This window comes from Eptesicus fuscus, chromosome 10, assembly GCF_027574615.1.
Source record: "Eptesicus fuscus isolate TK198812 chromosome 10, DD_ASM_mEF_20220401, whole genome shotgun sequence".
NCBI classification, from domain to species: Eukaryota; Metazoa; Chordata; class Mammalia; order Chiroptera; family Vespertilionidae; genus Eptesicus; species Eptesicus fuscus.
The window spans coordinates 13200107-13215702 of NC_072482.1; the positions used below are offsets into that span (position 1 = coordinate 13200107).

Here is a 15596-nt window from a genome sequence, read left to right on the forward strand (position 1 = left end):
GCACGCCCCCTACTGGGGATTGAGCCTGTAACTTGGGCATGTGCCCTTGACCAGAATTGAACCTGGACCCTTCAGTTCCCAGACCAATGCTCTATCCAGTGAGCCAAACCAGCCATGGCTATTTAAAATCTTTAGCGGAGCCCTAGCCGGCTTGGCTCAGTGGATAGAGCGTCAGCCTGTGGACTGAGGGATCCCATGTTCGATTCCGGCCAAGGGCACAAGCCTGGGTTGCGGGCTCCATCCCCAGTGGGGGGCGTGCAGGAGGCAGCCAATCAATGATTCTCTCTCATCATTGATGTTTCTATCTCTCTCTCCTTCTCCCTTCCTCTCTGAAATCAATAAAGAAATACATTTTTAAAAATAAAATAAAATCTTTAGTGGTTTTCTCCAATACCTGGAGCTCAAATTTCTGTCTTTGTCCAGGACCCACTTCTATTCCAAGGTCCTTTTCCACCTACATAGTCTGTCAGGCCAAGCCCAGACTCCACAGCAACACTTCTATTCCGGTTGGGAGACTAACTCTACATAAATAGAATCAGGAGAAAGAACTGTCTTCAATCTGGGTCAAGCAGCTTGTGTTCTGGGAGCATTTGACCATGCTTGTGCAGGCGGTCCCTGCAGTCACTGCAGCCCTGTGGACACCAAGGCACAACCATATGAAAACTGCCATCAAAATGCCATTAGCCTGCCGTAGCCAGTTTGGCTCAGTGGATAGAGCGTCGGCCTACAGACCAAACGGATCTGGTTTCTATTCCGGTCAAGGGCAGGTACCTTGGTTGCAAGCTCCTCCCGGCCCAGGCCCTGGTCAGGGCTCAGGCAAGAGGGAACCAATCTATATATTTCTCTCACTTTGATTCTCTCTGTCTTTCCCTCTCTCTCCCACTCTCCCTAAAAATCAAAGGGAAAATATCCAACTTCCTTAAAGGACTTTAAAAAAAAAATGCAGTTAGCCTGACTCTTCTGCAAATTGCAACTACTTCATAAAACCCTAAAAGAGGTCTTTAATCTTCACCACCCTCCTCACAGTTCTCTTACAGTGATGGTGAACAATTACGTAATTGTGGTCTAAAGAATAACCCAGCTGGAGTGGTTCAGTGTTTGAGCATTGACCTATGAACCAGGAGGTCATGGTTTGATTCCTAGTCAGGGCATACGCCCGTGTTGTAGGCTCGATTGATCCCCAGTGGGGGGCATACAAGAGGCAGCCGATCACTGGTTCTCTCTCATCATTGATGTGTCTATCCCTCTCTCCATCTCCCTTCCTTTCTGAAATCAAAACATACTTATAGGTATACAGGTACTCACAGAGGGAGTGATAAGGTGACTTCCAAGTAAAAACATCTTTATCTTACATATCCTAAAAGTTAAAAACTCTGGAGGACTGATTTCCTTTCTCTTCAAAGGCATGTTTATATTTACTGATACTTTCTCTGTTTACAAAATATGAACTTGGATCACTTTTCAAATTTACAAACCACACGTGTGTTTACCTGCAGGCCATGGGCTTTCCTCCCTCTGTGGATCACAAAACAATTTCAGGAACGGTGGAGAAGAGGTTTGGGGGATCAGTACTATTTAGAAAAGAAAACCAGCATCCTCATTTCTTCTTTCAGGCAGACTCCTTTTAGTAAACAGTAAAAGTGGTATTTCAAAAAGTCTGAATTTGTGGTCTTATATTACAATGAATGTCACAGTCTGAAAGTACTGTACTGGCAATTTAAGGGGAACCTTAAATTGTATAATGATTGGGAGCCCTTATTTTAAACTCTGGAAGAACCAGTATGATTGATTCATTTAGTGAGGTTTTATTAAATTAGCAATAATAAAAAGTTGTATGGGATTGAAAGGACAGGATGGGAAATAAAGGTGATTGACCTGTAGCCTCTGGGGCCTGGGGTCCCTGAAAGGTTTTATTTGTGTGCGTTGGTGAAGTTAAGTGCCAGCTCCACCAAGGGACAGACCCAGCTCCCATTCCCTAGACCCAGGGAAATGGGACACCTCTCCGCTCTGAAATGTTGATGAGCTGTGGAGGGGAGAAGGACAGGGGAGCAGATGGAATTCCTGGACAATTGTTCCGGCTGTCACCAGAGAAGACAGGCAGAAGGGAGCACTGGATAATTTACAGAGGAACAGATGCTGAGGCTCCTCCGGAACCATCTGGCCAAGAGAGGCCTGGGCTCGGGGTGGATGTTGTCTTTAGATCTGAGTAAACTCCTCCGTGGCCTCCAGCCCACCCCACTTCCTCTACCTGAACTGTAGCTCTCCCAGGAGGACTCTGCTCCCTGAGGACCCACCTCCCGAGTTCCACCTGGCTCTCATTCCACTCCTTTCTTTTCAGAGCCTGGGTTCTGTGTCGCCTACCATTCCTGATAGGACCACATCTGGCTTTGGGGGCCTGTAAAACATTTTTCTATTTTGTAGTATTTTAAACCTCTCCTCTCCACCTCTATATTTCAAAATTCCTCTATCAGCCCTAGCTGGTTTGGCTCAGTGGATAGTGTTGGCCTTTGGACTGAAGGGTCCCAGATTTGATTCTGGTCAAGGGCAAGTTGCTACCTTTTGCCTGGGTTGTGGGCTTGATCCCCAGTGGGGGGAATGCAGGAGGCAGCCAATCAATGATTCTCTTTCATCATCTATCTCTCTTTCCCTTTCCCTTCCTCTCTGAAATCAATAAAAAAATATATTTTTTAAAAAGGACTTAAAAATTTTTTTTCTATCACTCATCTCCATGCCATTTATAAGTTCAATAAACATTTATTGAACATCTACTATGTTAGGATTTGTTTTCAACACTGGGGCTACAGTGACAAGTGAGAAAAAGTCCCAGACCTGTAGAGTTTGCATGATAGTGGGAGATGGTAAATATACAAAGAAATATTTAATATGTCAGATAACAATAAGTTCTATGAAAGAAGAAATTCAGGCAGGGTAAGGGAAGGTGGCTGAAGATGCTGTTTCAGATAGAGTGGCCAGGGAAGTCTTCTCTGAGGTGGTGACATACGAGCAGAGACATTCATAGGAGTGAATATCTGGAGGAAGAACATTCCCAGCACAGGGAACAGCAAACCTAAAGTCCCGAGGCAGAAGTATGCTTAATGCAGTAGAGGTTGCCATGCTATTTATTCATAAGCATTTATTGTGTGCCAGGTACCTGCTGGGGAATAGGGAATATGAAGATGCAATTGGACATAGTTTTTGCCTTGGAAGAGCGTCAGCTTAGTGAGGGATACAGCATGTAAACGAACAATCACAGCACAGGTTACCTACAATGAAGTTGTGTGTAAATGCAAAAGGAGCACCAAATCCAGTCTGGGGGGTTGGGAAAGGATTCCTGGAGGAGGTGACCATGTGAGCTCAGGGCTGGAGGAGTAAGAACTGATCATTTCTTCTTTCCCTATCAATTGAAAAGCCAGAGGAGAAGAGAGCTTGGGCATTTTAAGACATTCACACAGGGCAAATGGGAACCTGACGTCCCGTTCAGGTGGAAAATTAGGCTGGTGAATGTGGAAGAGGTTGGGTCATGCGCATCCCTGCGTGACAATCTGAGAAGCTGCTTTTATCCTTTGGATGATGGGGAACCAGGGCTAAGACTCTCCCACTATTTCCCCCTATTCTTTGTGTGTGTTTTGTTTTGTTTTGTTTTGAGTACCAGAATATTTCCCCATCCTTCCCGCTACTTCCCTACTTCTACACCTCCTTCCTCCTCCAGCGGCCAGGCTTCCAAATCCCGCTCCTAAGGAGATCCCCATCATTCCCCCCCCGCCCCCCCCGCCAGCCCAGCACAAGGCCACGCCCATTGCCACGCCCCCGGTGACGCAAGGCGCCTGGTGCGTGGGGATTCCCAAAGCCGTGGCCACTACCCGGCCTGCCCCGCGACAAGATGGCAGCCTGAAGGCAGCGGGCCGCGGAAGAAAGTTTGTTGTGGGGTTGGAGTAGTCGGGCCGGGAGGCTGGAGTTTGGGGGAGGGTCGGGGGAGCTCTAGCCTAGAGTAGGGCGGGGGCGGGACTGGCTCCGGGGTTGAGAAGAGGAAATGGGATGGTGGAAGGTTTGGGGCAGAGAGAAAAAAAGAGGGAGATTGGGTAGGAAGTGAGGGACCCAAGGATCCAATGGCAGCCCTGGGGGAGGGGTCCAGGGCGGGGGGAGCCTGAAGTAGGTATTGCAGGTCCTGGAGAAGCAGAGCCACGATTTGGAGGGGAATTTTTAAACTGAAAAGTAAAGAAACCTGGAGCTTGTGGCCGAGGTCCGACTGTATCAGGCCGGTGGGAGAGCAATGGGGTCTTCCCTGTGGAGGAGCATAGTGGGGAAGGAGAAACCTGGAGGATGCTGGGCAGGTTTGGTAAGGAAGGAACTCAAGCCAAAGGACCCTTACAGACTTAGATCAGCCTTTCCACAGTTCCTATAGAAGCATCTGCCCCAATTTCAGCCGAAGACTCTGGGGCCCCAGGGACTGGAAGAATCACAGTGCCTGCTCGGAAGAAGAAGAGGTAGCGACTTGCCCAAGCCCAACCCCAAAGCGGGTAAGGTGGCCTCCGGAGACAGGCTGGCATGCTCGGCGCAAGCAGGATGCATGGGCTCGGAATGATGATGAGAATCATTTAATCTGAGGAGGGCGCTGTTCTATAGAGGTTACCCTTGGCCTGTGGTCCCTAAATTAGTATTCTACTTAGATTGCATGCTGATTTTTGAGAGTCTGATGTAGAATTGTGTGCCTTCCACCTTTGCAAGAGAACATGGGCAAGTAGCCCAGAGATCAGGCTGTAAATATTTTAACACATCCCTGTCACAAGCAGTTTCCTACATGTTCACTATCTTCTTCAGTTTTCCCATCACATCTTCAGATTGGTATCCTGACTGAAGTGGAGATTTGTGGGTGACAGATGGTGGGGAGTCACGAGAAAACAAATTTCTGATGGTGTTTCACTGACCATTTAGGCACCTGCTGTTACCAACTCCTGAGTTCACTCTTGCAGCATTTCTATTTTTTTTTTTTTTTCTTTCTTCTTTTTTTTTGTAGTAAGAGGGCTCCTTAGTGTTCTTGGGAGTGTGGATTTGGTGGTAGGTCTACTCAGAGGGGGAGGAAAGGCAGAAGAATCCAGATCAATTTATGGTAAGAGGTCAAGCTGACTGGTGTAAAGCTCTGGGAATGTTTATTACATAACTCTCTGAGACCCCTAATATTTTGAGAACTGCTTTACAGCCTGGACAGTGTGGTGATGGAAGTAAAGGATTGTGGAACTTGCCCTTTTTCTCTTCTGGTAGCTTGCTTCTCTTCCTTTGTGCTCTCCCCATCAAATCACATTTTAAAGTAAGTCAGTTTATTAAGCCAAACTAAACATGGCTTTAGACATAGTGGACTTGGGGTTGGAGAAAAAGAAAGGGGTCTGGAGCCACAGAATGCAGTGAATATGGTCCTCACTTGCATTGATGCCCTGTGGTTATGCCCATGCCAAAGTTGGGAGTAGGCTTCTTACTGAAGCCAGTTTCAGGACTGACATCTGCTCCATGCCTGGACTGGGAGGTCTGGTTTGATCTTGGACACCTCACTAACCATCTCCTGCCCCCTTCTCTAACCCCCACCCTCCAAAAAAGTCTCACTCCAGACACACCAACCCAAATCACTGTTACTAGGCCAGCTTCAATACCTTCAGGTACCTGAAGCACTGATGCTATTTAGCTGTGCCTCCATGAGAAGGTTAGGAACCTTTTCTTTCTGAGGACAATGTGTAGATGCCCCGTTGGCAATTATGATCAGCAAGGACAGTGTGGTGAGTGTGTGTACAGGTTAAGAGCATTGACTCTGGAGCCAGACTGTGTAGTTCATATCCTGGCTTTGCCATTTGTAGCTCTGTGACCTTTAGAAATTACGTAGCTCTCCCTGGCTGGTGTTCAGTGGTTAGAGCGTTGGCCTGCACAGCAGAGAGTGTGGGTGCAGGAGGCAACCAATCGATGTGTCTCTCACACATCAATGCTTCTTCCTCCCCTTCTCCCCTCTCCTCTCACTCCCCCCCCCCACTCTTCCACTTTTTCTAAAAAAATAAAAAAAATATATATATATATCCTTACTCCTTGGGGATATTTACAAAAAAGAAAGCCCAGCAGGCATGGCTCAGTGGTTGACCTATGAACCAGGAGGTCACATGTTCGATTCCCGGGTTGTGGGGTGTGCAGGAGGCAGCCAATCAATGATTCTCTCTCATCATTGATGTTTCTATCTCTCTCTCCCTTCCTTTCTAAAATCAATAAAAATATATCTTTTTAAAAAAGAAAGAAATTACATAGCTTTCTATGCCTCAGCTTTTTCATCAATCAAATGGGTTTGGTAAGAGTATCTCTTAGGGCTGTCTTGAGGGTTAAATAAGTTAATGTATTAATGCATTTAGAACATTACCTGACCCTCAATATGTATTTGTTGTTATTATGCTAGTCAGATTTCAGCACTAATCTCTGCTTCATGATCGAACCTGGATTCTCTCTATGGAGGACCTGTACTGGCTCGGACTGCTATTCTGATGCTAGAGAGATGAAGTACAGCTTTTTAAACTATTTGAAGTGTTGTTAAGCCCTGGCTGGCGTGGTTCAGTTCATTGAGTGTTGTCACATGCACTGAGAGGTTGCGGGTTTGATTCCCATCGGGACACATGCCCAGGTGACGGCCTTGATTCCCAGTAGTGGGCATGCAGGAGGCAACTGATCAGTGTTTCTCTCATTTGATGTTTCTCTCTCTCTCTCTCTCTCTCCCTTCCTCTGTCTCAAATCAATAAAAACATAGTTTAAAAAATAAAGTGTTAAAAAGCCAGTGATTTCCTGCTGAAGCTTTGAGGCTTCTTTGCAGTTGAGTGATGATGATGATAATAATAGTGCTTATCAAGCACATTTTATGTGCCTGGCACTGTTGTGAGTGCTTTAAATGTATTAACTAATTTTTATAACAACCCTATGAAGTAAATACTGCTATTATCCCCATTTTACAGATGAGTAAATAGAGGTACAGAGTAGTTAAGTAATTTGCTCCAGGTTACTGAGCTTGTAAGTGGCAGATCTGGAATTTGATTCCAGGCAATCTGGCTTTGGCAATTGAGCCCCTTTTTTTTTTTTTTTTTTTTTTTAGTATGAAGTTAACTTTAAAATATGCCTAGTGGCAATTTGTATCTCTTTGTTTGTTTGTTGTGATGGTTAGATGTATACCCATATTGCAAGTAAAATCTTTTGGTTATTTAAAAAATGTTTTAGGAGCTGAGCCCTTCATCACAGCTCTCTCCTTTCTCTCAGAAATAATAACTGGTGCTGGGACCTTGGTGACCGAGCCCTCTGTGCCATATTAGCCAAATCTGGACTCTTTCTTCATGATTCAAGTTGGCCTTTGCAAAACCTTGGGCCTGGGTTGGATGAGCAGAGTGACATTAGGATATTAGGACATTAGGAGAGAGAGAGGGAGGGAAGGAGGGAGAGAGGAAAAGAGAGGAGGGGGAGAGAGAGAACATATTAATGTACATGTAAATATAAGGCTCATTTCTGACTTTGATTACTGACATGAGCCATTGAAGTAGCCATAGTGTTAAACTCATGGACAGACTGGATGCATCTTTCTTTTTAAAAGCAAGTAACAAACTACATAGGAAAAACACACACAACCTGGCACTTTAAACAGTTCCTTCCCCAGCTTAAGAGGAAAATGGAAAACAAATGTGCTTCTGCTGAGGCTTGTGTTGCTGAGGAAGACCCTGGCTCAGTGCTCAGCTTTTTCCTTTAGCCAGGTAGGCCGCTGCGCAGCCTTGGGGCAGAGGTGTGCCCACGGTTTGATAGACTGGCTTTCCTTTGCCCTGCATTTAAGACTCACTCTTCCCCTCCTTCTGAGTCATGCCCTGTCTGTTTAAGTCACCCTCAGGGCCCATCTTTTTCTTCCGTAAATGACTCTCCACCCTGCCATCAGAGTAGGCACGCGCCTGGTGTCTAACCAGATTTCAGAGAATTGGGGGTTTAGGAATTAGGGCTTTCCTTGGGAATTCCTACCCAACCCTGTGATGAACTTTTCTATCTTCAAAATCACCTGTGGCACACGTGATTTTGTCAGACTCTGCTGTTCTCCTCCATTAACTGAGGAGCCACGTGTCTCAGGATAGTGTACTTTATATCTTGTGTTGCAGGCAGCGTGCTGAAACGTGTTATCTCCATAGAGTACATCTTTGTGTTTTGGTAGAAGTCCTCAGACTTTCTGGATGCTGATCACATTTTAGCAAATGATTAAACTGCAGGGTGAAGTCTGATGGATTTTGAGTTGATTCTCCCCCTTTATTGTTTTCTTTTACTTGTCTAAATCAGTTTCTTCTCAGACACCCCTTATTCATGTGTTACCTTTCAATCTAATCCCTTCACAACCTTACCACCACATTTTGAGTGCCAAGGACCTCTAGGTAAACCAGGCCTTCATTTCTCACCTGGATTCAGTCTCTTAACAGCACTCTGAACTTATTCATTCTAGCTTCCGGGCTAGTGCTGGTCCTGCTGTCCGGGATGCATTCCCCTCCCTGTCCTTCCCTTTTGGTCCTTCACATCAGTTTAAATGTCACTTCCTTTCGGGACCTCACCCCTTTTACTGCCCTTCTTCTGTGCTTCTATTTTCACACATATCCTGCACTGTAATTGCCTGTTTACTTGTCTGACTCTTCTCAGACTGAGAAGAGGGACCGTATCTCATTCATTATTGCATTCTCCCATTTAGGATAGTGCAGGGCACCGAATAGGTGCTTTACAATGCACCTATTTAGGTGCTTATAGAACAAATGAAATGTGATGGCAGTCTCTCCCAACTCCGGTCTAGCTTCTCTGCTGAAATTATTTTCCTATTAAAAAAACAATGTTTCTTCCCTTAGAAATGCCATGCGTTTCCCTTTTTTAGGATAAAGTCATAGCCAAAGATTCTTTACACTCTAGCCCAAACCCAACCCTCTAGCCTGCGTTGCTGCCACTGCACTTCATCTGTCCTGTTCTTCATTGCTCCTAAATTTCCTGCTGCTCCTGAACTTGGTGTGGCCGTCTAGTTACTGTATTCTTCTTTGCTTGTGCACTGTACTCTCTTGATAATGCTCACCGTGTCTCTGAAACTCTGCTTATCCCCCAAGACCCAGCTCCCTGTCACCTCCCATGAGAAGACTCTCCTGCTTTCCTTTCCTTCCCTTCTCTTGGCCTCCACAGCACTGTGTTTGAGCCTCTGTTCTGGTACTGATCTTGTATGGTGAGTTCTCTGTTTAATTGTTCATCTTTTTCACTGAGCTGACCCCCAGAGAGGATAGGGGAGATTGGGAAGGTGGGTATGTGGAGAATTGGGAGTGGGTGAGCAGTGTGAGAGAGTCTGATTTTGGAGCTTGGCACACCTGGTTTAAACCCAGACTCTGCCACTTATCAGCTGTGGGACTTTGGGCAAGTTGCTTAACCAGTAGGATCCTTGGTCTTGTACCTTATAAAGTGAGAGTGACATTATCTTTTATTCAGGAGTATTGAGCATTAAAGGTAATAAGTTTACAGCATATAGCATGGTGCCTGGCAAATGAAAGATACTCAGTAAATATTTGTTGAAGGAACAAATTCCATTTTGAAAAACTCAGTGTATAAGAAAAGGCTTTGTTTTATTCAAACTAGAATAAGCCTTTTGCTTTCTGCCAGGTAGCCAGGAGCATTTTTGAAGTGGGAGTAAAATTGAGAGTCTCCTTTCCTGTGATGAAGCAATAAAAAAGGTGAGGTTGGGGACATCGTCAGTGAGTAGCCTGTTAAAAAAAGATTGTTGATGCTTCTCTCCATTCTTGTGTTGTAATGACTCCTTTGATGGGTCATGACATGCATTCGAGATTGGTGGTGACTTTGTTGGATACAGGTGTGGGCAGGTAGATTTGTAATGTATTAAGGCTGGGGATGACTGGATGGTGTGTTTGAGGATCCATGTCTCCTGGTAGTTTTTTTTTTTTTTTTTTTTTCCCTCCTAGTGTTTTAAGAACTGAAAAGTGTTGGGTGAAGCTGGTGGAACACATCTAGGCACAGAGGAAGCCAGACTTTTTGGGCCCAGGTTCTTAGGGCTTTGATGATCTTGTGCCACGGAACCGGCTTAACTTGGATGCTCCCCAGAAATGGGGCTGGTAGCTGAGAGAGTTGTCTTCTCTTTGCCTTTTTATTCTTAATGTAGTTGTTGGGGGCAAAGGGGTTGTTCTTAGACACCAGCTCTCAGCGGACACCGAAGAAAGTTGTTTCCAGAAGTCTAGACCTCTTAACTGTATAATGCCAGGTGGTATTCCAGTGTGAGTTTATAATCAGATGAGGAAGATATGTCTGAGTTTTCAGGAAGGCAGCCTTCTTGTCTGGTCCTTAAACCCCTCCCCCAGCCAGGCACCTCTCCTTTGTACCCTCAAAGCACTCACCGCTCCCTAATGCTAGTGGCTCTTAACTGTCTCTCCCCACTAGAGGCAAGGCCTTCTATCTCTGAAGCTGCTTAGGGCCACAGTCCTTTAATGAAGGCACTTAGGCCCTACATCAAGTATGTCAAACTCATAGGCTAACATGGGCCAAATAAAGTTTAAGTTTATGTGAGCCGCAAAAAAAAAACAAACTTCAATTTTCATAGAAATGTAGGTTTATTTCGAAAAGTATAGTATAAAAAAACAACAAGAGCAATGATAAAATTAATGTTTTCTCACATACCGTTTTTTGGCTGGGCCGCAAAAATATTCATTGCGGGCGGGCCCTGAGATTGACATGCTTGCCCTACACAGTCTGTACTGAGCCCTCCGAGTTACTGTGTGACCCCCGCCCAGTCCTTCCTCAGGGAGACTAAAGCAAATAGGATTTATCTGGCAAAACCTTTTGAATGCTTAGGAAGGAAGGTCCTGCATAAACAAAAGTGATAGTATTAAAAATAGCGTCACTGATTACTTTTCAGGGTTGCGTTAATGTGGTTAAATGGTCTTCCAGGTGCTTGGCTTCAGCTGTCTCCCTTTTCAGCCTTTTTATTTCATAAAACACCCCTAAGGACAGGGTTAGAAGAGGAGGTGAAACACACTGGTATATTTTCTTGCTGAATTAGTCTTTGGCTTCTGGCATCCTCTTTGTTATTTATTAAGCTGTTTTTAGTGCCCCTATAACCTGCTTTCTTTTCTGGTTTGTCTCACTAGTCTTATCTAGGTGTGCTCCAAGCTCACAGCCAGGATTTGCTATAACCTTGTTAATGCCTCCAGTGGTCAGCAAACTCATTAGTCAACAGAGCCAAATATCAACAGTACAACGATTGAAATTTCTTTTGAGAGCCAAATTTTTAAAACTTAAACTTCTTCTAACGCCACTTCTTCAAAATAGACTCGCCCAGGCTGTGGTATTTTGTGGAAGAGCCACACTCAAGGGGCCAAAGAGCCGCATGTGGATCGCGAGCCACAGTTTGCCGACCATGGGCCTAGACAGTCAAAAGGATGAAACCAATAGCTAAAAGTGCAGTGAAGGACTGGGCGCTACTCCTTGTCTCTCGGTTTGGGGGTGGCATGTCTTCGTTGATGGCCTCTTGACAGGAGTGAAAAGCTACCTTGCATGTTAAGCAGATTTGAGAGGAGATTGGGTGGGCCAGCTGACCTGGCCATGAGTAGAAGAGTGGGACCTCTTCTTTGTTAGTTACTATCTTAGAAGTGTCAACTATCTGCTCTCAGTGGCATTTAGCATTCTCCGTTCTTCCTTCCTTTCTTCCCTCCCTCCCTCCCTCCCTCCCTTCCCTCCTTCCTTTCCTTCCTTCCTTCCTTCCTTCCCCCCCTCCTTTCCTTCCTTCCCCCTTCCCTCCTTCCTTCCATTTCCCTCCTTCTTTTCTTACTTCCCTCCTTCCTTCCTTCCCCCTTCCCTTTTTCCTTCCCCCCTTCCCTCCTTCTTTTCTTCCTTCCCCCCTTCCCTCCTTGCTTCCTTCCCCTTCCCCCTTCCCTTCTTGCTTACTTTCCCCCTTCCCTCCTTCCTTCCTTCCTAACCCCCTTCCCTTCTTCCTTCCCCCTTCTCTCCTTCTTTCTTTCTTCCTTCCCCTTCCTTCCTTCCTTCCTTCCTTCCTTCCTTCCTTCCTTCCTTCCTTCCCAGTTCCATCCCTCTGTCCTTCCTTCCTTCTCCCCTTCCCTTGTTCCTTCCCCCCTTCCCTTCTTCTTTCCCCTTCCCTCCTTCTTTTCTTCCTTCCCCCTTCCCTCCTTCCTTCTTTCCCCCTTCCCCCTTCCTTCCTTCCCACTTCCCTCCTTCCTTCCCCCTTCCCTTCTTCCTTCCCCCTTCTGTCCTTCTTTTCTTCCTTTCCCCGTTCTTGTCTTCCTACTCCCTTCCCTCCTTCCCTTCCCTTGTTCTTTCCCCCTTCCCTCCTTCTTTTCTTCTTTTCCCACTTCCCTCCTTTTCTTCCTTCCCCCTTCCATCCTTTTCTTCTTTCCCTTCTTTCCTCCCTCCTTCCTTTCTTCTTCCTTCCTTCCTTCCCCGTTCCATCCCTATGTCCTTCCTTCCTTCTCCCCTTCCCTTGTTCCTTCTCCCCTTCCCTCCTTCCTTCCTTCCTTCCTTCCCCCCTTCCCTTCTTTCCCCTTCCCTCCTCCTTTTCTTCCTTCCCCCCTTCCCTTCTTCCTTCCGCCCTTCTTTTCTTCTTTCCCCCTTTTCTCCTTCCTTTCTTCCTTTTCCCTTCCCTCCTTCCTCCCTTCCTTCCCCCTTCCCTTTTTCCTTCCCCCTTCCCTCCTTCTTGTCTTCCTTCCCCCTTCCCTCCTTGCTTCCTTCCCCTTCCCCCTTCCCTTCTTGCTTACTTTCCCCCTTCCCTCCTTCCTTCCTAACCCCCTTCCCTTCTTCCTTCCCCCTTCTCTCCTTCTTTTCTTTCTTCCCCCTTCCCTCCTTGCTTTCTTCCTTCCCCATTCCTTCCTTCCCTCCTTCCCCATCCCTTCTTCCTTCCCCCTTCCCTCCTTCCTTCCTTCCCCCTTCCCTTCTTCTTTTCCCCTTACCTCCTTTCTTCCTTCCCCTTTCCCCTTCCTTCCTTCCCATTTCCCTCCTTTCTTCCTTCCCCTTTCCCCTTCCTTCCTTCCCATTTCCCTCCTTCCTTCCTTCCTTCCTTCCCCCTTTCCCTCCTTCCCTTCTTCCTTCCCCCTTCCCTGCTTCTTTTCTTCCTTCCCCCTTCCCTCCTTCTTTTCTTCCTTCCCCCTTCCCTCCTTCCTTCCTTCCTTCCTTCCTTCCTTCCTTCCTTCCTTCCCCTTTCCCTCCTTCCTTCATTCCCCCTTCCCTCCTTCTTTTATTCCTTCCTCCTTCCATCCTTCTTGTCTTCCTTCCCCCCTTCCCGCCTTCTTTTCTTCCTTCCCGCCTTCCCTCCTTCTTTCTTCCTTCCCGCAATCCCTCCTTCCTTCCTTGCTTCCTTCCTTCCCCTTCCCTCCTTCCTTCCCCCTTCCCTTCTTCCTTCCCCTTCCCTCCTTCTTATCTTCCTTCCCCCTTCCCTCCTTTTTTTCTTCCTTCTCCCCTTCCCTGCTTCCTTCCTCCCTCTTCCCTCCTTCTTGTCTTCCTTCCCGCCTTCCCTCCTTCCTTTCCCCTTCCCTCCTTCCCTTTTCCCTTCTTCCTTCCCCCTTCCCCCTTCCTTCCTTCCCCCTTCCCCCTTCCCTTCTTCCTCCCTCTTCCCTCCTTCTTGTCTTCCTTCCCACCTTCCCTCCTTCCTTTCCCCTTCCCTCCTTCCCTTTTCCCTTCTTCCTTCCCCCTTCCCTCCTTCTTCCTTCCCCCGTTCCCTCCTTCCTTCCTTCTCCCTTCCCCCTTCCCTCCTTTCTTCCCTCTTCCCTCCTTCCTTGTCTTCCTTCCCCCCTTCCTTTGTTTCCTCCTTCACCCCTTCGTTTGTTCTTTCTCCCCTTCCCCCTTCTTTTCTTCCATCCCCCTTCCCTCCTTTCTTCCTTCCCCTTCTCCCTTCCCTCATTCCTTCATTCCCTCCTTTTCTTCCTTCCCCCTTCCCTCCTTTTCTTCCTTCTCCCCTTCCCTGCTTCCTTCCTCCCCCTTCCCTCCTTCTTGTCTTCCTGCCCGCCTTCCCTCCTTCCTTTCCCCTTCCCTCCTTCCCTTTCCCTTCTTCCTTCCACCTTCCCCCTTCCTTCCTTCCCACTTCCCTCTCCTTCCCCCTTCCCCTTCCTTCCATCCCCCTTCCCTTCTTCTTTCCCCCTTCCCTCCTTCCTTCCTCCCTTGTCTTCCTCCCCCCTTCCTTCATTCCCTCCTTCACCGCTTCGCTTGTTCTTTCCCCCTTCCCCCTTCTTTTTTTCCATCCCCCTTCCCCCCTTTCTTCCTTCCCCTTCCCCCTTCCCTCATTCCTTCATTCCCTCCTTTTCTTCCTTCCCCCTTCCCTCCTTCTTTTCTTGCTTCCCCATTTCCTCCCTCCTTCCTTCCTTCCCCCTTCCCTTCTACTTTCCCCTTCCCTCCTTCTTTTCTTCCTTCCCCCTTCCCTCCCTCCTTCCTTCCTTCCTTCCTTCCCCTTTCCCTCCTTCCTTCATTGCCCCTTCCCTCCTTCTTTTATTCCTTCTTCCTTCCATCCTTCTTGTCTTCCTTCCCCCCTTCCCGCCTTCTTTTCTTCCTTCCCGCCTTCCCTCCTTCTTTCTTCCTTCCCTCAATCCCTCCTTCCTTCCTTCCTTCCTTCCCCCTTCCCTCCTTCCTTCCCCCTTCCCTTCTTCCTTCCCCTTCCCTCCTTCTTGTCTTCCTTCCCCCTTCCCTCCTTTTTTTCTTCCTTCTCCCCTTCCCTGCTTCCTTCCTCCCTCTTCCCTCCTTCTTGTCTTCCTTCCCCCTTCCCTCCTTCCTTCCCCTTCCCTCCTTTTCTTCCTTCTCCCCTTCCCTGCTTCCTTCCTCCCCCTTCCCTCCTTCTTGTCTTCCTGCCCGCCTTCCCTCCTTCCTTTCCCCTTCCCTCTTTCCCTTTTCCCTTCTTCCTTCCCCCTTCCCCCTTCCTTCCTTCCCACTTCCCCCCTCCTTCCCCTTCCTTCCATCCCCCTTCCCTTCTTCTTTCCCCCTTCCCTCCTTCCTTCCTCCCTTGTCTTCCTCCCCCCCTTCCTTCGTTCCCTCCTTCACCCCTTCGCTTGTTCTTTCCCCCTTCCACCTTCTTTTTTTCCATCCCCCTTCCCCACTTTCTTCCTTCCCCTTCCCCTTCCCTCATTCCTTCATTCCCTCCTTTTCTTCCTTCCCCCTTCCCTCCTTCTTTTCTTCCTTCCCCATTTCCTCCCTCCTTCCTTTCTTCCCCCTTCCCTTCTACATTCCCCTTCCCTCCTTCTTTTCTTCCTTCTCCCTTCCCTCCCTCCTTCCTTCCTTCCTTCCTTCCTTCCTTCCTTCCTTCGTTCCTTCCCCTTTCCCTCCTTCCTTCCCCCTTCCCTTCTTCCTTCCCCTTCCCTCCTTCTTGTCTTCCTTCCCCTTTCCCTCCTTTTTTTCTTCCTTCTCCCCTTCCCTGCTTCCTTCCTCCCTCTTCCCTCCTTCTTTTATTCCTTCTTCCTTCCATCCTTCTTGTCTTCCTTCCTCCCTTCCCGCCTTCTTTTCTTCCTTCCCGCCTTCCCTCCTTCTTTCTTCCTTCCCGCAATCCCTCCTTACTTCCTTACTTCCTTCCCCCTTCCCTCCTTTTTTTCTTCCTTCTC

The 15596-nt window shown here is 47.5% G+C and overlaps 1 protein-coding gene across 2 annotated transcripts in view; it reads left to right on the plus strand.

Moving 5' to 3' along the window:
• Positions 1 to 3869: 3869 nt before the first annotated feature.
• TJAP1 (tight junction associated protein 1) overlaps positions 3870 to 15596 on the plus strand; it is a 37070-nt gene continuing 25343 nt past the window's right edge. For both annotated transcript variants that reach the window (XM_054722085.1, XM_054722086.1), the window contains exons 1-2: positions 3870 to 3914; positions 4424 to 4517. The gene's annotated coding sequence lies outside the window, so the exon portion shown is untranslated. The remainder of the gene's footprint in view (positions 3915 to 4423; positions 4518 to 15596) is intronic.